The following is a 25,079-nucleotide window of genomic DNA, read 5'->3' as shown; positions in this document are numbered from 1 at the left end:
ACACCTGAATTGTACAATATTTGCACATTATTATTTTTTTTAAATTAAAAAATACAACACTCTTTCCGTGGCCTCCAACTGCTCTTAAATGCAAGTAAAACTAAGTGCATGGTCTTCACCCGATTGCTGGCCGCACCCTCCCACACGACTAGATTCACTACCCTGGACGGTTCTGACTTAGAACATGTGGACAACTACAAATACCTAGGTGTCTGTTTAGACTGTAAAATCTCCTTCCAGACTCACATTATTAAGCCTCTCCAATCCAAAATTAAATCTAGAATCGGCTTCCTATTTTGCAACAAAGCCTCATTCACTCATTCCGCCAAACATACCCTCGTAAAACTGACTATCCTACCGATCCTTGACATCGGCGATGTCATTTACAAAATAGCCCCCAACACTCTACTCAGCAAACTGGATGTAGTCTATCACAGTGCCATCTGTTTTATCACCAAAGCCCCATAAACTATCCACCACTGCGACCTCTAGGCTCTCGTTGGCTGGCCCTCCGCCGCCAAACCCACTGGCTCCAGGTCATCTATAAGTCTTTGCTAGGTGAAGCCCCACCTTATCTTAGCTCACTGGTCACCATAGCAACACCCACCCGTAGCACACGCTCCAGCAGGTATACTGCACTGGTCATCCCCAAAGCCAACACTTCCTTTGGCCGCCTCTCCTTCCACTTCTCTGCTGCAAATGACTGGAACGAATTGCAAAAATCTCTGAAGCTGGAGTCTTATATCTCCCTCTCTAACTTTAAGCATCAGCTGTCAGAGCAGCTTACTTATCACTGTACCTGTACACAGCCAATCTGTAAATAACACACCCAACTACCTCATCCCCATTATTACTTACCCTCTTGTTCTTTTGCACCCCAGTATCTCTACTTGCACATCATCATCTGCACATATATCACTTCAGTGTTAATGCTAAATTGTAATTATTTTCGCCTCTATGGCCTATTTATTGCTTACCTCCCTACTCTTCTACATTTGCACACACTGTACATAGATCTTTCTATTTTTCTTTTCTTTTGTGTTATTGGCTGTACGTTTGTTTATGTGTAACTCTGTGTTGTTGTTTTTGTTGCTCTGCTTTGCTTTATCTTGGCCAGGTCGCAGTTGTAAATGAGAACTTGTTCTCAACTGGCCTACCTGGTTAAATAAAGGTGAAATAAATAAAAATATTGATACACTATCCAAAGTCTTCACCATGCTCAAAGGGATAACCTGTGTCTGCCGATAGGTGCCCTTCTTTGCGAGCCATTGGAAAACCTCCCTGGTCTTTGTGGTTGAATCTGAGTTTGGAATTCACTGCTTGACTGGAAGACCTTACAGACAATTGTCTGTAATCGTGGGCTACAGAGATGAGGTAGTAATTCAAAATATCATGTTAAACACTATAATTGCACACAGAATCCATGCAACTTATTATGTGACATTTTTACTCCTGAACGTATTTTGACTTGCCATAACAAAGGGGTTGAATTACTTATTGACTCAAGACATTTCAGCTTTTCATTTTTTATTAATTGGTTAAAAAAAATCTAAAAACATAATTCCACTGACATTATGGGGTATTGTGTAGGCCAGTGACACAACATCTCAATCTTTGTCACACAACAGAATGTAGAAAAAGTCAAGGGGTGTGAATACTTTCTATACTACAACTAAAGACGCACAAATGAGGCAATACAACTAAAGAATAATAATATGAGGGTGTGTGTAGAGTAGAGGTCAACCGATTATGATTTTCAACGCCGATACCGATACCGATTATTGGAGGACCAAAAAAAGACGATACCGATTAATCAGACGATTTTTTAAATGTTATATATTTGTACACAGCCAATATATATATATATATATATGTAATAATGACAATTACAACAATACTAAATGAACAACTAACACTTTTATTTAACTTAAAATATAATACATAGATAAATCTATTCAGTCTATCTATTTAGTCTCAAATAAATAATGAAACATGCTCAATTTGGTTTAAATAATGCAAAAACACAGTGTTGGAGAAGAAAGTAAAAGTGCAATATGTGCCATGTAAAAAAGCTAACGTTTAAGTTCCTTGCTCAGAACATGAGAACATATGAAAGCTGGTGGTTCAATATTCCCAGTTCCCAGTTAAGAAGTTAAAGTTATAGGAATTATGACGCGTCGACTATTTATCTCTATACCATTTGCATTTCATATACCTTTGACTATTGGATGTTCTAATAGGCACTTTCATATTGCCAGCCTAATCTCAGGAGTTGATAGGCTTGAAGTCATAAACAGCCCTGTGAAGCAAGCATTGCTAAGAGCTGCTGGCAAACGTAGTGAAGTTTGAATGAATGCTTACGAGCCTGCTGCCGCCTACCACTGCTCAGTCAGACTGCTCTATCAAATCATAGACTTAATTATAATATAATAAAGACAGAAATACGAGCCGTTGTCCATTAATATGGTCAAAACCGGAAACAATAATTTCAAAAACAAAACGTTTCGTATTTCATCGAATGGGCGGCAACCCTAAGTCTAAATATTACTGTTACATTGCACAGCCTTCAATGTTATGTCATAATTGTGTTAATTTTTGGCAAATTAATTTGCAACGAGCCAGGAGGCCCAAACTGTTGCATATACCCTGTCTCTGCGTGCAATGAACGCAAGAGAAGTGACACAATTTCCCTAGTTAATATTGCCTGCTAACTTTAATTTATTTGCACTAAATATGCAGGTAAAAAAAAATATACATCTGTATATTGATTTTAAGAAAGGCATTGATGTTTATGGTTAGGTACATTCATGCAACGCCCCAGTGGCATTAAATTGGTAATACCAAAAGCTTACATTGATTTGGAAGAGTTCCAGTGTTGTGTTGGAAAGTCATAGCCAGCTAGCTAACATAGCATCCCTCTGAGCAGGGTGTTTCAGTAGGCTAAACTAGCTAGCTGCATTTGCTAGCTAAGTAAGTGAAACTGAAACTGAAAAAAATGAGGAAATCTCTCTCTCTCTATTTCCCTTTTGCTTTTCCTTCATTTTGGAAGAAATTAATTTGTTCAAAACAGTTCAACTACTCACCACATTTTATACACGGCAGTCCTAGCTAGCTGTAGCTTATGCTTTTAATACTAGATTAATTCTCTGATCCTCTTTGGGCTGAGATCCCGCTAACGGGATCGATATGACAACAGCCAGTGAAAGTGCAGGGTGCCAAATTCAAAACAACAGAAATCCTACAATTAAAATTTCTCAAACATACAAGTATTTTACATCATTTTAAAGATACACTTCTTGTCCCACCACAGTGTCCGATTTCAAAAAGGCTTTACGAAACCAAACGATTATGTTAGGTCAGAGCCAAGTCACAGAAAAACACAGGCATTTTCCAGCCAAAGAGAGGAGTCACAAAAAGCAGAAATAGAGATAAATTAATCACTAACCTTTGAAGATCTTCATCAGATGACACTCATAGGAATTCATGTTACAAAATACATGTATGTTTTGTTCGATAAAGTTCATATTTATGTCAAAAAATCTCAGTATACATTGGCGCGTTACGTTCAGTAGTTCCAAAATATCCGGTGATTTTGCAGAGAGCCACATCAATTTAAAGAAATACTCATAATAAACATTGAAAAAAGATACATCTATTATGCACGGAATTATAGATACACTTCTCCTTAATGCAACCGCTGTGTCAGATTTCAAAAAAGCTTTACCGAAAAAGCACACCATGCAATAATCTGAGTACAGCGCTCAGATAAGAAAACAACCCAAACAGATATCTGCCATGTTGTGTAGTCAACAGAAGTCAGAAATAGCATTATAAACATTCACTTACCTTTGATGATCTTCATCAGAATGCACTCCCAGGAATCCCAGTACCACAATAAATGTTTGTTTTGTTCGATAATGTCCATCATTTATGTCCAAATACCTCCTTTTTGTTTGTGTGTTTAGCCCAGTAATCCAAATTCATGACGCGCGGTCACTAGGTGCAGACGAAAAGTCAAAAAGTTCCGTTACAGTCCGTAGAAACATGTCAAACGATGTATAGAACCAATCTTTAGGATGTTTTTAACATAAATTTTTAATAATGTTCCAACCGGAGAATTCATTTGTCTTCAGAAATGCAATAGAACTCAAGCTAACTCTCAAGTGAACGCGCGTGGCAAGCTCGTGGCTCTCTGGCAGACCTCTGACTCATTCCCCTCTAATTCGCCCCCACTTCACAGTAGAAGCATCAAACAAGGTTCTAAAGACTGTTGATATCTAGTGGAAGCCTTAGGAAGTGCATTTGACCCCATAGACACTGTACATTCGATAGGGAATGAGTTGAAAAATTACAAACCTCAGATTTCACACTATCTGGTTGGATTTTTTCTCAGGTTTTTGCCTGCCATATGAGTTCTGTTATACTCACAGACATGATTCAAACATATTTAGAAAGTTCAGAGTATTTTCTATCCAAATTATATGCTATATTAGCAACTGGGCCTGAGTAGTAGACAGTTTACTCTGGGCACCTTATTCATCCAAGCTACTCAATAATGCCCCCAGCCATAACAAGTTAATTGGGTGGACAACATATCAATTCATGCTGCAAGAGCTCTGATAGGCTGGAGGACGTCCTCCGAAAGTTGTCATAATTAATGTGTAAGTCTATGGAAGGGGGTGAGAACCATGAGCCTCCTAGGTTTTGTATTGAAGTCAATGTACACAGAGGAGTATGGAAGCTAGCTGTCCTCGGACTACACCATGGTGCTACTCTGCTGTTGAGGCTACTGTTGACATTCTTTGCAAAATAGTGTGTTATTTATTTTTACCCCTTTTTTCCCCTAATTAGTAGTTACAGTCTTGTCCCATCACTGCAACTCCCCTACGGACTCGGGAGAGGTGAAGGTCGAGAGCCATGCATCCTCCAAAACACGACCCTGCCAAGCCGCACTGCTTGTTGACACACTGCTCGCTTAACCCGGAAGCCAGCTGCACCAATGTGTCGGAGGAAACACTGTCCAACTGTTGACCGAAGTCACCTTGCAGGTGCCCGGCCAGCCACAAGGAGTCACAGCACGATGGGACAAGGTAATCCCAGCCGGCCAAACTCTGCCCTAATCCAGACAGCGCTGGCCAATTGTGAACCACCTCATGGGTCTCCCGGTCACGACACAGCCTGGGATTGAACCCGGGTCTGTAGTGATACCTCAAGCACTGTGATGCAGTGCCTTAGACAAAAATAGAGTGTTTTAATAAATGATTTGGTTCCGTGATTATGTTTAATATACAGTGGGGCAAAAAAGTATTTAGTCAGTCACTAATTGAACTAAAAGTTCTCCCACTTAAAAAGATGAGAGAGGCCTGTAATCTTCATCATAGGTACACTTCAACTATGACAGACAAAATGAGAAAACAAAATCCAGAAAATCACATTGTAGGATTTTTAAATTAATTTATTTGTAAATTATGTTGGAATATAAGTATTTGGTCAATAACAAAAGTTTATCTCAATACTTTGTTATATACCCTTTGTTGGCAATGACAGAGGTCAAACATTTTCTGTTTGTCTTCACAAGGTTTTCACACACTGTTGCTGGTATTTTGGCCCATTCCTCCATGCAGATCTCCTCTAGAGCAGTGATGTTTTGGGGCTGTTGCGGGGCAACACAGACTTTCAACTCCCTCCAAAGATTTTCTATGGGGTTGAGATCTGGACTCCAGGACCTTAAAATGCTTCTTACGAAGCCACTCCTTCGTCGTATGGCGGTGTGTTTGGGATCATTGTCATGCTGAAAGACCCAGCCACGTTTCATCTTCAATGCCCTTGCTGATGGAAGGAGGTTTTCACTCAAAATCTCACGATACATGGCCCCATTCATTCTTTCCTTTACACGGATCAGTCGTCCTGGTCCCTTTGCAGAAAAACAGTCCCAAAGCATTATGTTTCCACCCCCATGCTTCACAGTAGGTATGGTGTTCTTTGGATGCAACGCAGCATTCTTTGTCCTCCAAACACAACGAGTTGAGTTTTTACCAAAAAGTTATATTTTGGTTTCATCTGACCATATGACATTCTCCCAATCTTCTTCTGGATCATCCAAATACTCTCTAGCAAACTTCAGATGGGCCTGGACATGTACTGGCTTAAGCAGGGGGACACGTCTGGCACTGCAGAATTTGAGTCCCTGGCGGCGTAGTGTGTTACTGATGGTAGGCTTTGTTACTTTGGTCCCAGCTCTCTGCAGGTCATTCACTAGGTCCCCCCGTGTGGTTCTGGGATTTTTGCACACCGTTCTTGTGATCATTTTGAACCCACGGGGTGAGATCTTGCGTGGAGCCCCAGATCGGGGGAGATTATCAGTGGTCTTGTATGTCTTCCATTTCCTAATAATTGCTCCCACAGTTGATTTATTCAAACCAAGCTGCTTACCTATTGCAGATTCAGTCTTCCCAGCCTGGTGCAGGTCTACAATTTTGTTTCTGGTGTCCTTTGACAGCTCTTTGGTCTTGGCCATAGTGGAGTTTGGAGTGTGACTGTTTGAGGTTGTGGACAGGTGTCTTTTATACTGATAACAAGTTCAAACAGGTGCCATTAATACAGGTAACGAGTGGAGGACAGAGGAGCCTCTTAAAGAAGAAGTTACAGGTCTGTGAGAGCCAGAAATCTTGCTTGTTTGTAGGTGACCAAATACTTATTTTCCACCATAATTTGCAAATAAATTCATAAAAAATCCTACAATGTGATTTTCTGGATTTCTTTTTCTCATTTTGTCTGTCATAGTTGAAGTGTACTTAAGATTAAAATTACAGGCCTATCTCATATTTTTAAGTGGGAGAACTTGTACAATTGGTGGCTGAATAAATACTTTTTTGCCCCACTATAGTTTAATCTAAGAAGGATAACTTTTTTAATGTTTTAAAATTTACATTTTTATGAAATTCACTGAGGAGGATGGTCCTCCCCTTCCTGCTCCGAGGAGCCTCCACTGACTGGGATGTGAACATTAAGCTACTGTTAGGATTAGGGTTGAACATAAGGCTAGGGTCAGGCCTACACTCTTAGAAAAAAGAGTTCCAAATGGGCTCTTCGGCTGTCCTCATAGGAGAACCATTTTTTGGTTCCAGGTAGAACCCTCTGTGGAAAGGGTTCTACATGGAACCCAAAACGGTTCTACTTAGAAACAAAGGGGTTCTACCTGGAACCATCAAGGGTTCTTCAAAGGGTTCTCCTATGGGGGCTGCCAAATAACACTTTTAGGTTCTAGATAGCACCTTTTTTCCTAACTGTGTAGCATAACCCTAACCCTAATCTTGGCATAAGCCAAATATGGCTCCTCCACCTTTGAATTCCCATTCAACCCCTGGTGATATCCAAAATGAGAGACATGACGCTATTATCACCAAGAGCAGAGATGGCACAAGGCAACGTCACAAGGTAAACAACAGTACGTCAACCTAAAAACAGAAGACACTTTTAACTAAATCTGTCAACACATAGACCTATTTGCATGCAGTGCTTCCACTAGATTCCTGCTCAAGAATATTGACAAGACATTGCAATGTCAAAGGTGATTATTTCAAAACGTGAAAAATAAGGAAAGGTTTTTATTGAATCCCACAAATTTGCACAAATTCCAGCCTCATAGGCATCAGCCTAATCCGAACTTGTTGTTACACAATCCACTAAACTCTGCAGGTGATTATGTTGCACAGCATTCAATGGTCTACTGTGAAGTGATTAAAGCCTGTCTCTCCTGGACTGGTGATAATCAATCTAACCTTCATACGTTGACTATTTATCCAACCAGAACATTTACTGCATATGCAGAAAATTAATAAGAACTGGAAATTGATAACTACAATGGATAGTGGCATGATATGCACAGAATAGGGAGAACAACAAGGTGTGTGTAAAATATCCTTTGAGATTATCAGGAAAGGTTATGGATGAATGTGATTTGCAAGCAGCTTTTTATTGGTTTGTGTTGCACTGCATTAGCAAAACAGAGATCTCACAGGCATGCAATATTGTCTTTGTGAATTAAACAGTTTCCTCTGGGCAAGCAGATTTTAACAATTTGTCTAGTTCCCGTTGTGACGCAGGGTCTTATAAATGTTTATGAGGCTCAGAAGCTCTGCAGTTCACAGCACATTATAAGAAATAATATTGTTAGCAATCAGTTTCAGTATCTCTTATTCATCATGCACCCTGATAGCCGTTTAAGGCCAGGGAGTTTAAGGCAGGAAACAAATATGCTCATAATAAACAGGAATAGAGGGAAGGCAATTTTCAAGTCAATAATCTAGTAATATAGCAATCATGCGGCTTTCAGCACGCTTTGCCTTATGATTCTCAACATGAACACATTCCAAGCTTACTGGGCAGAGAGGAGCAGCATATAACTATCAATATATTCTGCCCATTACTTTCTATTCTTCATGAAACAAAGGACCTTTGGAAATTCAATTTCAATAAAGTGTCCTATATTTGCAAGGGAAAGAGGTTCCAAGGAGATGAAACCACTGTGCAGGCAGAATGTTATGAAAACATCAGACCACATGGGCTATTTTCAGTTGTAAGGGCCAGACATAAAAGGCAAAGTGTGATATCACTGACCATACCTGGAATAAGGTGCAAGTAAAACAATTATAATAACACACAATCTGGACATTCCATTTTCTGATCTGTACAGGTACAGTGGTAGTCTATAGAGAAATCTGGAATAGATAATAACTTCGTTTTTTGTTGATTTTAATATTGCATTTAGCATTATACATGTGTGACTGTCACTAAAACAAATAGTTCTACTTTAATTCATCACTGCCTAAAAAGGTTGTCACACTCAAACAATATTTGCATCTGCCAGTCCCAAACGACAAAGGACAACAAATGGGACAGTCCAACGGACAGTTATGCACGCTCTTCATAACCCAACCGCTAGTTAGCTGTGCAAGTTTCCATGGAAACTTTCACTCTCAAAACAAAATTGGTTCACGCCTCCTCGTGGCAATGTTTACACTGTGATTGGTTCTAAAGACAACGCACTTCACAAAATCATTGCCCGATTGGCTAGTATCTGTTTTGGAAGTGGAACTGACAGGATGTGCAGGTGCAGAAGCGGGAGATGGAGGCTTCCAGGCGGGTAACGTTAGAATGTGGTGACAGCGGTTAAAAACGGAACATAATAAGTTTACCACTGCATTTATAATGCAAAGTAGAATGGAGACTTTCACTTGCTGAAAGTTGATTAAATCTGTGCAAGGCGCCTCATAAAGCCACTTGGCATATCCGAAACCGAATGAAATGATAAGCAGCCGGAGTGCAACAGGTAATGAAGACAACACAACCATGTTAGCTAGCCAGCTAACGGAATTAGCCACATAATGATATAGCTATAAGCTAACGTTACCTATTTGGCTGCCAACGTTAGGCGACCTCGTGGTCTTTCAAGAAGTTGATACTGCCTGTGGGTTTATAGCCATATCCTGGAAAACACTTTTGTCACTGTTTGTCAAAGTAGCTAGCTGGGTTGCTGCTCCTATCTATCCATTTCCCTCAGGAGATCTTGCTGAGGCTCGTGATGCAAAACACTGCCACAAATATTTGTAATGAAGGTTGTGCCTCAGATAGGTGCGTGCTGTTTGCAGTTTGTGAAGTTAGCTAGTTCTAAATGTAATTTAAATGCTTTAGCCTGATTTGTTAATGAACTAAACATGTTATACAAATTTATGGCTAAACCTCCCGTTAAAGAGATATTTTATCTCTTTCTCACTCTCTTGCTCTCCTCTTGCTTTCTCTCTCCATCTCGATCTGGAGTTGGTTCAATCTAATCCAGAATATGACTTGGTCAGAAGTGAGATAAGAAAGACTGGGGGTGGTGTTGTGTAAACATCAATATGAATTAAATGGACAGCACCACCACTATCAAGATCATTCTCCAGGTCAAGGCTACTCTGCAGCAAGATATGATTTATTCTCATTTCCCTTTTCATTACTTATTTTCATTTCCATGATTTCAGAAGATTTTGATGCAGCTCACTCACACATATCCACAAATAGAGTTGTTTTAAACCTCTGAGTTTTGGGCATTTTCATTTGTTCTTTCCCCAAATTTCACCTGCTCCTTTGGTGCACAGTTTCTCTTCATCTGCCATTGTTATAACTTATTAGTTGTCGGAGTGAAATGTGTTTTATAGGCCGCTCCTCAAAGAGAGGCTATGCTCCCTAGATTAATTACTGCTGTTAGAGAGAATATATCAAGGCATTGTGGTCTGAAGCAAGGGACTCTGGGTAAGTTTTGCAGCACATAATTAAAAATGATGAAGTGAAAAACAAGGGCTTTACGCACCTGAGGATTCAGGTATGTTATTAAAGCCATTTATTGTGTGGGCTGCTGCACTTCTCGACAGTCACAGTCCCTATGAGAGTAGCTGACGAGCATCAGTGGCCAGCTCAGACACTGATGCCCGCACTGAAATCCCATCCCTGTTTTTTTTTACGGCGTCTCTCTTAACATGGTACTGTAGGCAATGTCACAATTTTCTGTTTTTGTTAAAGGTTTGTCATTGTGTCCATGCATCAGTTGTGTTGATGGTAATATGTGTTTATTTGTGTTGATAGATTACCAGTCAGAAACTCCTGGTGGAATTCCGGACCCTTTACCACGAGCGCCTTCGACGCATTGACCAATCATATCACAGCCGGGAGGAGGCTCTGCAGGTAAACTGGTAATGGCGGTGACTCTCCTTGGATGTTTGGATGTGCTGGAGAAAGTGTGTTATTTCCACTAATGAACCGATCTTGCAATGTGATGCATATGTGTGAGAATAAGCTAGAAAATGGTTAGGCCTACGTTATGATACAGACACTTAGTGACAGGCCTTTTATGGCAACTGTAACTGCTGGCCCTGCATGTGAAGTCTGAGGAGGGACAACAGACTGGACCTGACAAGGGCAGGGAGGAAACTTGGTGTTTTAGAGACTTGTAATGCTATTAGCCTAGTGCATGGCTGCTAAAAGGTATAGTGCCATAATGAAAGCATGACAGGTTGATCAATGTTGTTAAGAGAATTACTGTCTTTACATCAAAAAGCTTTTCGGGTTATTTTTTAACTATCCCGTTAAGTGGCCTTTACTCTTTACATCTCGGGAAAATGTACCTTTTAGCCGATGCTCATCAGTAAAAGTGGAATAAAATATTTGTTATGACGTAAAAAGTAATTTCCCTACCTGTGCATGCTCTTAGTCCTTGTAAGTCTATTACTAATTTATTTTCCTTCTCAACATTTAAAGATTTTTCATATTCATCTCCACTAAAGAATGAGGAAAGTGATGAGGATGAGCCAATTCCGCTGCTCTCTCTCTCCCTCTTTGCATGTCATGTCAGTGGCTATGGGATGGGGTTGGCTGTGTGGGTGGGGGTTGGCTGCACACCTTGAGGACTGGGCTTGATGACGGCTGATGAAAGTTTTAGTGAGCCAAGCCTGTCTATTTGACTCTAATCACCAGAGGAAAGCTCCTTCTCTTAGAAGTATCCTCTCCATGGTCGAAGCAATGGCGGAGTTTGGAAACAAAACAGCCTCTCATTTCAACTGCATTTATCTTTGGTTTGGGGAAATCCTGTTTGATTCACACGGCCTCTGACAGCCTCGGCTCTGGAAACACAAAACAAGCCTTTTAGAACTCTTGTCAAGGATTCAAAGAAGGACTAGTACAGTATATTAACATCTCTATTGCCTGTCCTATAATAGTGCTGTTTTGAAAGCAGTGAGCTAAGAGTTTAATTAGATTACATAGCATACACTATCTAATTTACTTGATAATTACCACCAGAGGGGTATGTCAAACTCATTTAGGCATTTTCAAAATGATCTCTATCCTGTTCTGTAAGTTCAAAAATGTTTAACTTATTCTGTAGTACGTACAATGCATTCGGGAAAAGTATTCAGACCCCTTGACCTTTTCCACATTTTGTTACGTTACAGCCTTATTCTAAAATGTATTTAATTATGTTTTTCCCTCATCAATCTACACACAGTACCCTATAATGAAAGTGAAAACAGGTTTATAGACATTAATGCACATTTATTAAAAATAAAAAACACAAAAACCTTATTTAGCTAAGTATTCAGAGCCTTTGCTATGAGTCTTGAAATTGAGCTCAGATGCATTCTGTTTCCATTGATCATCCTTGAGATGTTTCTACAACTTGATTGAGTCCACTTGTGGTAAATTCAATTGATTGGACATGATTTGGAAAGGCACACACCTGTCTATGTAAGGTCCCACAGTTGACAGTGCATGTCAGAGCAAAATCCAAGCCATTAGGTCGAAGGAACTGTCTGTAGAGCTCAGAGACAGTGTCGAGGCACAGACCTGGGGAAGGCTAGGTCCCCAAGGACACAGTGGTCTCCATCATTCTTAAATGGAAGACGTTTGGAAGCACCAAGACTCTTCCTAGAGCTGGCTGCCCGGCCAAACCTTCCAGAAGGACAACCATCTCTGCAGCACTCCACCAATCAGGCCTTTATGCTAGAGTGGCCAGACAGAATCCACTCCTCAGTAAAACGCACATGACAGCATGCTTGGTGTTTGCCAAAAGGCACCTAAAGGACTCGCAGACCATGAGAAACAAGATTCTCTGGTCTGATGAAACCAATATTGAACTCTTTGGCCTGAATCTTCTCCCCATGCCAAGCGTCATGTCTGGAGGAAACCTGGCACCATCCCTACGGTGAAGCATGGTGGTGGCAGCATCATGCTGTGGGGATGTTTTTCAGTGGCAGGGACTGGTAGACTAGTCAGGATCGAGTGAAAGATGAATGGAGCAAAGTACAGAGAGAACCTTGAAAACCTGCTCAGGACCTCAGACTGGGGCGAAGATTCACCTTCCAACAGGACAACGACCCTAAGCACACAGCCAAGACAAAGCAGGAGTGGCTTCGGGAGAAGTCTCTGTATGTCCTTGTGTGGCCCAACCAGAGCCTGGACTTGAACCCAATCGAAGTCTCTGGAGAGACTTGAAAATAGCTGTCCAGCGGCACTCTCCATCCAACCTGACCGAGCTTGAGAGGATCTGCAGAGAGGAATGGAAGAAAATCCCCAAATACAAGTGTACCAAACTTGTATCGTCATATCCAAGAAGACTCAAGGGTGTAATCGCTGCCAAAGGTGCTTCAACAAATTACTGAGTAAAGGCTCTGAGTACTTATGTAAATGTGATATTTCCATAAAACATTTTTTTTTTATAAAAAAAACTGTTTTTGCTTTGTCGTTATGGGGTATTGTGTGTAGATTATTTAATCAATTTTAGAATGGATTTTAGAATAAGGCTGTAATATTTCCAAAATGTGGAAAAAGTCAAGGGGTCTGAATACTGTCTGAATGCTCTGTAAGCGTAGAGTAGACCCATGGCCTGTAAGGACCTTTATTGATGGCTTGTAGACTGTCCCCTGCTTTCTGCTCTCTGCCTCAGTACCAGTATGTGTGTAGAGGTGTCTCTTGGACCCTATATCTCCTCTCAGTCCCTGGTCTCAGTGGGCCATTTATCTGGCCATATTGAGAAGCCCCAACAGCCTTTGTTTCCAAGTGTCTGTTGTTTCCAAGTGACCATTTTAGCCATCATTTAGGGAGTGTAAACAGTGGTCCACATTGTAAAAAAGATTCCCTCCTCCCCCTTTCCTACCACAAAGACTTCAGCTACCATGCTTTTATAGAGTAACATCTCTTAACCTGACAGAGACTGAAGAGTCGAGCTGCTCCCCAGTGCATTGTGGGTACACAAGCATGTTGGCGATATGAGGTTTCTCTTTGACCAATGGAAGGACAAGCCCAGGCTTGATCAATGTATTCTAACACTCCGAACCTCACAGCTAGTCCTAATCAGTATCTGCAGTGAATAACAGAGAGAAGCTATGTGAGGTCTTTGGCTTTACTGGACAATGTGTGATGTGACTTCTTCCACATTTAAGAAAATAAATGATTGACTACTATCTCTCACAAGTGCAGTTATGATCCAGTGGTGTTGAGGGATGCCATCCCTTCAATATCTTCTCAAGGAAGATGGGGGCTTGGAGAGGGAGTGTGTAAGTGAAAGCGGTCATCCCCCTCTTCAAAGGGGGAGACACTCTAGACCCAAACTGTTACAGACCTATATCTATCCCACCCTGCCTTTCCAAGGTCTTCGAAAGCCAAGTTAACAAACAGATCCCCGACCATTTCGAAACCAATCGTACTTTCTCCACTATGCAATCTAGTTTCCGAGCTGGTCATGGGTGCACCTCAGCCACGCTCAAGGTCCTAAACGATATAACCGCCATCGATATAAGAAAATACTGTGCAGCCGTATTCATCGACCTGGCCAAGGCTTTCTGTCAATCACCTCATTCTTATTGGCAGACTCAACAACCTTGGTTTCTCAAATGACTGCCTCGCCTGGTTCACTACTCAGACAGAGTTCAGTGTGTCAAATCGGAGGGCCTGTTGTCCGGACCTCTGGCAGTCTCTGTGGGGGTGCCACAAGGTTCAATTCTCGGGCCGACTCTTTTCTCTGTGTATATCAATGAAGTCGCTCTTGCTGCTGGTGATTCTCTGATCCACCTTTACACAGACGACACCATTCTGTATACTTCTGGCCCTTCATTGGACACTGTGTTAACAAACCTCCAGACGAGCTTCAATGGCATACAACTCTCCTTCCGTGGCCTCCAACTGCTCTTAAATGCAAGTAAAACTAAATGCATGCTCTTCAACCGATCGCTGCCCGCACCTGCCCGCCCGTCTAGCTTCACTACTCTGGAAGGTTCTGACTTAGAATATGTGGACAACTACAAATACCGAGCTGTCTGGTTAGACTGTCAACTCAACTTCCAGACTCACATTAAGCATTTCCAATCCAAAATGAAATCTAGAATCGGCTTCCTATTTCGCAACAAAGCATTCTTCACTCATGTTGCCAAACATACCCTCGTAAAACTGACTATCCTACTGATCCTTGACTTCGGCGATGTCATTAACAAAATAGCCTCCAACACTCTACTCAGCAAATTGGATGCAGTCTATCACAGTGCCATCCGTTTTGTCACCAAAGCCCCATATACTACCCACCACTGCGACCTGTACAGTCGAAGCCAAAAGTTTTGAGAATGACACAAATATTAATTTTCATAAAGTCTGCTGCCTCAGTTGTATGATGGCAATTTGCATATACTCCAGAATGTTATGAAGAGTGATCAGATGAATTGCAATTAATTGCAAAGTCCCTCTTTGCCATGCAAATTAATCCCCCAAAAACATTTCCCCTGCATTTCAGCCTTGCCACAAAAGGACCAGCTGACATCATGTCAGTGATTCTCTCGTTAACCCAGGTGTGAGTGTTGACGAGGACAAGGCTGAAGATCACTCTGTCATGCTGATTGAGTTCGAATAACAGACTGGAAGCTTCAAAAGGAGGGTGGGGCTTGGAAACATTGTTCTTCCGCTGTCAACCATGGTTACCTGCAAGGAAACGTGCCATCATCATCGCACTGCACAAAAAGGGCTTCACAGGCAAGGATATTGCTGCCAGTAAGATTGCACCTAAATCAACCATTTTTCGGATCATCAAGAACTTCAAGGAGAGTGGTTCAAATGTTGTGAAGAAGGCTTCAGGGCGCCCAAGAAAGTCCAGCAAGTGCCAGGACCGTCTCCTAAAGTTGATTCAGCTGCGGGATCGTGGCACCACCAGTACAGAGCTTGCTCAGGAATGGCAGCAGGCAGGTGTGAGTGCACCTGCACGCATAGAGAGGTGAAGACTTTTGGAGGATGGCCTGGTGTAAAGAAGGGCAGCAAAGAAGCCACTTCTCTCCAGGAAAAACATCAGGGACAGACTGATATTCTGCAAAAGGTACAGGGATTGGACTGCTGAGGACTGGGGTAAAGTCATTTTCTCTGATGATCATTTTCTCTGATGAATCCCTTTTCTGATTGTTTGGGGCATCTGGAAAAAAGCTTGTCCGGAGAAGACAAGGTGAGCTCTACCATCAGTCCTGTGTCATGCCAACATAAAGCATCCTGAGACCATTCATGTGTGGGGTTGCTTCTCAGCCAAGGGAGTGGGCTCACTCACAATTTTGCCTAAGAACACAGCCATGAATAAAGAATGGTACCAACACATCCTCCAAGAGCAACTTCTCCCAACCATCCAGGAACAGTTTGGTGGCGAACAATGCCTTTTCCGGCATGTTGGAGCATCGATATGTTTGGTCCATGGCCAGGAAACTCATCAGACCTTAATCCCATTGAGAACTTGTGGTCAATCCTCAAGAGGCGTGTGGACAAACAAAAACCCACAAATTCTGACAAACTCCAAGCATTGATTATGCAAGAATTTTATTTTTTACCTTTATTTAACTAGGCAAGTCAGTTAAGAACAAATTCTTATTTTTAATGACAGCCTAGGAACAGTGGGTTAACTGCCTGTTCAGGGGTAGAACGACAGATTTTTACCTTGTCAGCTCGGGGAAATGAACTTGCAATCTTTTGGTTACTAGTCCAATGCTCTAACCACTAGGCTACCCTGCTGCACCAAGAATGGGCTGCCATCAGTCAGGAGGTGGGCCAGAAGTTAATTGACAGCATGCTCGGGTGGATTTCAGAGGTCTTGAAAAGAAGGGTCAACACTGCAAAAATTGACTCTTTGCATGAACTTCATGTAATTGTCAATAAAAGCCTTTGACACTTATGAAATGCTTGTAATTATACTTTAGTATTCCGTCGTAACGTCTGACAAAAATATCTAAAGACACTTAAGCAGCAAGCTTTGTGGAAGTTTACGTCATGTGGAAGTTTGTGTCATTCTCAAAACTTTTGGCCACGACTGTATGCTCTTGTTGGGAGGCCCTCGCTTCTTATTCGTCACCATACCCACTGGCTCCAGGTCATCTATCAAATCAAATTTATTTATATAGCCCTTCGTACATCAACTGATATCTCAAAGTGCTGTACAGAAACCTAGCCTAAAACCCCAAACAGCAAGCAATGCAGGTGTAGCAGGAAAAAGTCCCTAGAAAGGCCAAAACCTAGGAAGAAATGTAGAGAGGAACCATGCTCTGAGGGGTGGCCAGTCCTCTTCTGGCTGTGCCGGGTGGAGATTATAACAGAACATGGCCAAGATGTTCAAATGTTCATAAATGACCAGCATTGTCAAATAATAATAATCACAGTAGTTGTCAAGGGTGCAGCAAGTCAGCACCTCAGGAGTAAATGTCCGTTGGCTTTTCATAGCCGATCACTAAGAGTATCCCTACCACTCCTGCTGTCTCTGGAGAGTTGAAAACAGCAGGTCTGGGACAGGTAGCACGTCCGGTGAACAGGTCAGGATTCCATAGCCCTAGGCAGAACAGTTAAAACTGGAGCAGCAGCACTGCCAGGTGGACTGGGGACAGCAAGGAGTCATCATGCCAGGTAGTCCTGAGGCATGGTCCTAGGGCTCAGGTCCTCAGAGAGAAAGAGAGAATTAGAGAGATCATACTTAAATTCACACAGGACACCGGATAAGACAGGAGAAGTACTTCAGATATAACAAACTGACCCTAGCCCCCCACACATAAACTACTGCAGCATAAATACTGGAGGCTGAGACAGGAGGGGTCAGGAGACACTGTGGCCCCATCCGAGGACACCCCCGGACAGGGCCAAACAGGAAGGATATAACCCCACCCACTTTGCCAAAGCACAGCCCGCACACCACTAGAGGGATATCCTCAACCACCAACTTACCATCTTGAGACAAGGCCGAGTATAGCCCACAAAGATCTCCGCCATGGCACAACCCAAGGGGGGGCAACCCAGACAGGAAGATCACGTCAGTGACTCAAGTGACTCACCCCTCCTAGGGACGGCATGAAAGAGCACCAGTAAAGCCAGTGACTCAGCCCCTGTAATAGGGTTAGGGGCAGAGAATCCCAGTGGAGAGAGGGGAACCGGCCAGGCAGAGACAGCAAGGGCGGTTCGTTGCTCCAGAGCCTTTCCGTTCACACTCCTGGGCCAGACTACACTCAATCATATGACCCACTGAAGAGATGAGTCTTCAGTAAAGACTTAAAGGTTGAGACCGAGTCTGCGTCTCTGACATGGGTAGGCAGACCATTCCATAAAAATGCAACTCTATAGGAGAAAGCCCTACCTCCAGCTGTTTGCTTAGAAATTCTAGGGACAATTAGGAGGCCTGTGTCTTGTGACCGTAGCGTACGTGTAGGTATGTACGGCAGGACCAAATCAGAGAGATAGGTAGGAGCAAGCCCATGTAATGCTTTGTAGGTTAGCAGTAAAACCTTAATCAGCCCTTGCCTTAACAGGAAGCCAGTGTAGGGAGGCTAGCACTGGAGTAATATGATAAATTCTTTTGGTTCTAGTCAGGATTCTAGCAGGCGTATTTAGCACTAACTTAAGTTTATTTAGTGCTTTATCCGGGTAGCCGGAAAGTAGAGCCTTGCAGTAGTCTAATCTAGAAGTAAAAAAAGCATGGATTCATTTTTCTGCATCATTTTTGGACAGAAAGTTTCTGATTTTTGCAATGTTACGTAGATGGAAAAAAGCTGTCCTCGAAACAGTCTTGATATGTTCGTCAAAAGGGAGATCAGGGTCCAGAGTAACGCCGAGGTCCTTCAGTTTTATTTGAGACGACGGTACAACCATCAAGATTAATTGTCAGATTCAACAGAAGATCTCTTTGTTTCTTGAGACCTAGAACAAGCATCTCTGTTTTGTCTGAGTTTAAAAGTAGAACGTTTGCAGCCATCCACTTCCTTATGTCTGAAATACAGGCTTCTAGCGAGGGCAATTTTGGGGCTTCACCATGTTTCATTGAAATGTACAGCTGTGTGTCATCCGCATAGCAGTGAAAGTTAACATGTTTTCGAATGACATCCCCAAGAGGTAAAATATATAGTGAAAACAATAAAAGCCTTGAAAAAATCTATTAGTCTTTGCTAGGTAAAGTCCTGCCTTATCTCAGCTCACTGGTCACCATAGCAGCACCCACCCGTAGCACGAGCTCCAGCAGGTATATTTCACTGGTCACCCCCAAAGCCAACTCCACCTTTGGCTGCCTTTCCTTCCAGTTCTCTGCTGGCAATGACTGGAACGAATTGCAAAAATCACTGAAGCTGGAGACTCATATCTCCCTCACTAGCTTTAAGCATCAGCTGACAGAGCAGTTTACAGATTATTGCACCTGTACATAGCTCATCTGTAAATAACACACCCAACTACAAGGTCCCCATATTTGAGGTTGTGGACAGGTGTCCTTTATACTGATAACAAGTTCAAACAGGTGCCTTAATACAGGTAACGAGTGGAGGACAGAGGAGCCTCTTAAAGAAGAAGTTACAGGTCTGTGAGAGCCAGAAATCTTGCTTGTTTGTAGGTGACCAAATACTTATTTTCCACCATAATTTGCAAATAAATTCATTAAAAATCCTACAATGTGATTTTCTGGAATTTCTTTTCTCATTTTGTCTGTCATAGTTGAAGTGTACCTATGATGAAAATTACAGGCCTCTCTCATCTTTTTAAGTGGGAGAACTTGCACTATTGGTGGCTGACTAAATACTTTTTTGCCCCACTGTATATAAAAGCCTTGAAAAGACTGCTTTAGCAAAGGCTGCACTCTGTCAATCCACAGGAATCCTAATGCTTGATGCTTCTAACTATGAACTGTGTGTGTATGTGTGTGTGCTCCTTAGGAGACAGAGGAGATGTTGAGAGAAGGGTGCGATGAAGAACTGTCTGTTTGTGGTTGGCTGATGTGGCAGACAGCGTGCGTTGGGTGATACTTGATCTGATGTTAATGTGCTGCCGTGTGTGAGGGAGGGAGGGAGGGAGTGAGTGTTTGACTGAGTGGAGAGAGGGAGAGAGGGGAGATGGGCAGATAATCCCGTCTGCCTGATGAGATTGAAGGCTGCGATTGATTGATCGCCTAATCATAGCAGGAAATGGGCTTGAAAATGAATGGGACACTGCCCTTGGCTTGCTGTGGAGCTGGGCGGCTGGGTTGCAGGGGATGTTAGCTTCAGCAAGACATGGCCTTAATGTGCAAGGGAGCTGATTTCATTTGTGTCTGATATACAGTTATACGATCCTGGCTAAATGATCAAATAAAAAAGGAAGAGGGGGAACATGGAAGGGGTGTAAATCAAGCTTTATTGCTGGAATATTACTTTTTCATGCCGTCTGAAATGGATGCTTTGAGAAAGGTGAAAGAATAAAAATCCAATATGAATTTGAATGTGGGGAGGCTGTGTGGTGGCCGAGATAGCCAGCCGCTGTCCTGGATGCAGCTGGGTGGCTGGCTATTGGTGTTATTGGATTATTATTTGTCATTATGAAGTTTGCATTATCTTCCTCATGGCCAGGATATTTGTTTTATAAAATTGCTCACAGCTGGGAGGCAGGATTATACACCTAAAATATAGTATTCTGTGTTCTCTCTCTTTCCCACTTTCTCTCTCTCTGTGTGTGTCTCTCTCTCTCTCTCTCTCTCTCTGTCTCTCTCTCTCTCTCTCTCTCTCTCTGATTTTCTCCCCCTCTTTCTCATCCCTCCTGCCCTACCTTTCCTCACACTCTCTCCCTTCTCCCCCTTGCCAGACGTTTCCTAACTCGCTCCCCCTCTCCATCCTCTTTTCCCTCTCACCTGCTCATTCTTTCAAACTGAGGGCAGAATTACTTAACAGAAAGGGGAACCTTTGATGTTGGCAGGACCCATGTTGGTACTCTCAAGGAACCTAATGCTGCTCCTCTTATCTATTAGTCACAGTAAGGACTCCCACAAGCATCTTTGGGGCTAGAGAATTAGCCCTTGAAGGGGGAGGGCCTTTCCATGTACGGTCCCCAGTTCACCGGGTGTGTGCTGCCAGTGCCCATCACCACGGGCTGTTTGAGCTGGTGGGCTGGGCTTTGCATCAGGGCAGCATCAAACCCACCTGTTTGTGTTCTGTTTAAGTGAGGCGGGGCACTTGTCACTTCCACTTCACCTCCATCTCCACTCCTATAAAAGAGGCTTTGAAAAGCAAATACCCTTCAGTCTGATGGAGCATTTATCTCCATTTCTACCTGACGGCCGACAGAGCCATAATAATTCCTATGTGTCCATCCCGCACTAAATTATAATCTGGGTCCAAACTGTCTGGGCTGTTCTGCAGATAGTCGGCATGTTCCTGCATAGGAATTAGTGTCAGAGCATCCATGTGTCTGGGCTGTGAAGATGCCGTGCCAGATCAGAGGTGGCATATGACTAATAGTACCCCTGGTGTTAGCAGAGCTCTAATATGGGAGGGGGTTGGATGTCATGTGACAGGTTTTGCCCGAACACCCCTACATGTCTGCTTGATGATCAGAGGGGCTGGCTGTCAGAGAGGGGATGGGGGCGGGACAGGAAAGGACACAACAGCAAGCTAGAAGAGTTGGTTCTGTCTCCCTCAAATACCTACCTGATGCCTACCACTTTCAAACTTTCTCTGACCATCACTGCTTTTTTTTTTGCTGTGTTCATACAAAGTGGTGTTTGAGAATGTGCTGTGTTTTTCTGGATTTTGGATTTTTAAAATCCCAACTGGTCACTCCGTCCTCCCTCCATAACAGTGGTGGGTAGCAGCAATCCATTTCAGTGTTGATATTCCAATAAACACCTAACAAAGGTCATGTCTGCTGTGCCCCTCTTCTCTGTCTCCCTCTAGAGCAAGGTGGGTGTGCTGCAGTCGTTTGTGCGGGACCTGAGTGAGCAGAATGAGGTTCTGATCCAGGCGCTGGAGGCTGAGGAGGCGGAGGGCCGGGCAGTGGAGGGGAGAACAGTCAGCCTTCACAAAGAGCTGGAGGTGAGTGATCAATGGCATTGATCAGCTAGTCAATCCAGCAGTCTATATCCCTCTCTGTTTACACCCTCAGTGCGCTGCTGTGTTAAACTGAGCGTGCTCTAAGCAGCCACCCCAGGGACCCTCTAAAAGCCCGCCTCACGCCCGCCATTGATTGACATGTCGATTAGCCTGGAAGCTGTTGACAGTGGGCTTGTTAGCCATCTTAAGCATTAATGATGATGGGGAGTGTTGGCCGCTAAGTTCAGGGTTATACTCTGACTATGGGGAAAGTCACATTCACATTCATAACTGTATAGACAGCTGACTGTGTGTGTGTTATGGATTGTCAAGGCTCATAGAATAAGCCTGGAGCTAGGCCGTCAGTGGGCTTGCAGGTGAGTTCAGAACAAGATAGGGGGAAACAACCTCATCTGAGTCTTTCACTGGGAACAGCTAATCAATTTAAGATTGATTTACTCTCAGGCCCATGTATGGTTGAACTTGTTCCTGCACTGAACCATTGTTAAGATTTCCCCCTAATGTTATTAACTGGGATTTTCATGCAAAATCAGCCGTATTCACTGTAGCTGGGCCTCGGGGTCGACACTGGAGCTGCTAACCACATGGTCTTCATTACAGGTGAAATTGTCATGGAGACATCTGTATCACAGCTTATTAATCAGGTTTCATGCCTCAAAACCTTTGGTTTGAGCACCTTGGCATTTCTCCCGTGAACACTATAATGAGAGCGGCAATTTTGGTGAACAGAAAGTTGCTTTTGTAGAAATTGGTATCCCCTCCATTTCCCTGTAGACTCTATCCTGCGCTGTAAAGGAAGCTGACAGTAATTGAGTAACGGTGAATTATGAACTAAGACAATAAGAAAAAGGATAAATGTGTTTGTATTGGATTGTTAAAATAAGCCCAGGCAGAGTTTGGGAAAGGGTGTGCCTGTTGGCCAAGTCAACGTTCTCTTTGTCTCTCTGTGTAGCTGACTGCCCCAGACCTTTCAGTCATTTCATATTCACAGGAATGGAATGTGGTTGACCTTCAACAGGCAGCATTAATTATGAAACCCAAAACTAATCTGCTCATTCATTATAGCAGCACACTGAAGATAAGCGCATAGAGCCTACATGCACTGTTGTATATTATTTGAACATGCTGGAAAGAAACTCAATGCCATTACACAATACTGAATGTAGCACATACTGTGTTTGCCTGTTGGGTTTGAATTGGCAGTGCTTTCTAAAGCTAGAGCTTAATTGGTGCCAGGTTGTTCTTGGCATTGGAATGTTTTTTTGTTTTTGCTCAGTTAGTCAACATTTCTCATGAATGTGTCTGTCATTTTGGCTGGTTTTAAAGTGTGGAATGCATGTATTGTGGTCCTCCTTTGTGAATCACTCACAGATCGGGTGTGTGTGTGTGTGTTGAAGCTAATCGTATGAAGTGTGTGCAGACACCACCACCACAAGCCTCAGCTCCAACCTCAAACCTGTTTCCTCTTTTATGTCATTTATGGCCTGTAAACAGTTTGTTTAAAGGAGTTTATAGATGATTTCTAAGAGTTCCCCCAGCTCCCCCAAATGTGTGTGGAGTTAAACAAACTCTTACCTTAATAGACAGCCAGTAATGGGGCTGCTAGGAGTCTAGGACCAGGCTGTGGGCTTGGGGGAGAGCTGGCTGACGGAAGTGGTTTGAGGTACAGTTAGAGCTCGTGCCACAACAAAGCCACTAGAACTCCCCAAGCACAGAATAATTTTAACTGATGAGTTTCTCATCTGTTTTCACTGTGTTGTTTTGTCTCTTCCTTCAGTCTCCTTTCTCTGCTTCCAGATAAAACCTAGCCTGTCTTGGTCAGCGCATTAAAAGTTGTGGCGCCTCTTTACAAGATTGGCTTTAATCTTTTGCCTCTTCCTTGTCACCTCGAAACGTGTGGAGCCTGATATGATAATGATGTAGACCTGTCCATGGTATTAGAGTTAAGCTGGCTGATTAGACTGCCCATCGATCAGTCTATCACTCAGCACTCCGCTCCATGCTGGCCAGACCAGGGCAGCTGGCAGGGAAGAAACACACTGCTGCTCTGAAGGACAGGGGCCACACACACACACACACACACACACACACACACACACACACACACACACACACACACACACACACACAAAATAAAAAAAAAAAAAAAAAAATATTTTTCATGAAGATGGACAGCCTTGAAGTTGCAAACTTTTTTTGCTTTCATGCTAGAAGAATAATATGCTTGTGGCAATCTTTCAAATCTATTGAAGCTCAAACATAGATAAAAAAATGTGTAATACAATGTAGGTACAGAGTACAGTGTCCAGTAGCCTTTGTGCATCTTATGCTTTTTCACACATAAAGGTATGCTGGTACAGTAGAAATCCATTAAAAAGGGTTTGTTATTGTCTTTGAGAGTAGTAAGTTTTTACACTGGAGACATTGACCCTTCTTGCATTTATCCCTCATAATGGGTTTTCAGTTGCACATAGCTTTGAGTTTCTTCCATCTCACACTCTTCAAGGCAAGAGGCTAGTGTTGCCCGAATACCGAAACTTTAGTACTTTTTCAATACTAACTCATGAAAAATGGTGTTGTTACTTTCGGTACTTCTGTCAAAATGTGTCTCACAGATCAACTATCAGCGGCAGCCAATATCCCGTTATAGCGGGAGGCGTGCACCCCACCGTGCCTGTTCCACTTAGCCTGCACTGGCAGTCTGAGCTGCATCATGTTAGGTCCCCACTCATGCTGCACAGAAGTTAACACTTGAATAATGTGATAAAGCATGTAGAAAAGTAGAAATGGTTCATTATTGTTCTCAAAACAATGTCCAAACAGGCAAGAACACTTTACAATGCAAGAAGGTACCGGTAGCTTCAAGCTTTGTAGACTAGCTTTCCTTACTAGATAACAACTAAAGATAACATCAATTCACTACCCTAGCACTTTGTTTGTGATAATATGCGAATCACAACGTAAAATATGCTGATTTCAAAGCTGATTGCCACTAAAAACTTTATTCATTCACTTATTCGGTCTCTCACGTCTCTTGCAAAGATTATCTATTGCCTTTTGGCTCATGAATGAATGAGGTCATTACTGGTTAAAGAGACAGCGCACATTTTTATAGAATAATCAACTTCTATGCAAATGTTGTTGAGTACAAAACAATACGATTGTCTGTAGCCCCATGAAATTAGCCAAAACATGTGCAATAACTCA

At 42.6% G+C, this 25,079-nt stretch overlaps 1 long non-coding RNA gene across 2 annotated transcripts in view; it reads left to right on the top strand.

Annotated features, from left to right (window-relative positions):
- The first annotated feature begins 9,103 nt into the window (after positions 1 to 9,103).
- LOC112237097 overlaps positions 9,104 to 25,079 on the top strand; it is a 42,953-nt gene continuing 26,977 nt past the window's right edge. For both annotated transcript variants that reach the window (XR_006083279.1, XR_006083278.1), the window contains exons 1-3: positions 9,104 to 9,331; positions 10,624 to 10,722; positions 21,717 to 21,854. This is a non-coding gene — a long non-coding RNA (uncharacterized LOC112237097). The remainder of the gene's footprint in view (positions 9,332 to 10,623; positions 10,723 to 21,716; positions 21,855 to 25,079) is intronic.

The sequence above is a fragment of the Oncorhynchus tshawytscha genome, linkage group LG04 (assembly GCF_018296145.1).
Source record: "Oncorhynchus tshawytscha isolate Ot180627B linkage group LG04, Otsh_v2.0, whole genome shotgun sequence".
Classification (NCBI taxonomy): Eukaryota; Metazoa; Chordata; class Actinopteri; order Salmoniformes; family Salmonidae; genus Oncorhynchus; species Oncorhynchus tshawytscha.
Note: the sequence above shows the minus strand (reverse complement) of the source record. Positions and strands in the feature narration are given on the sequence as shown.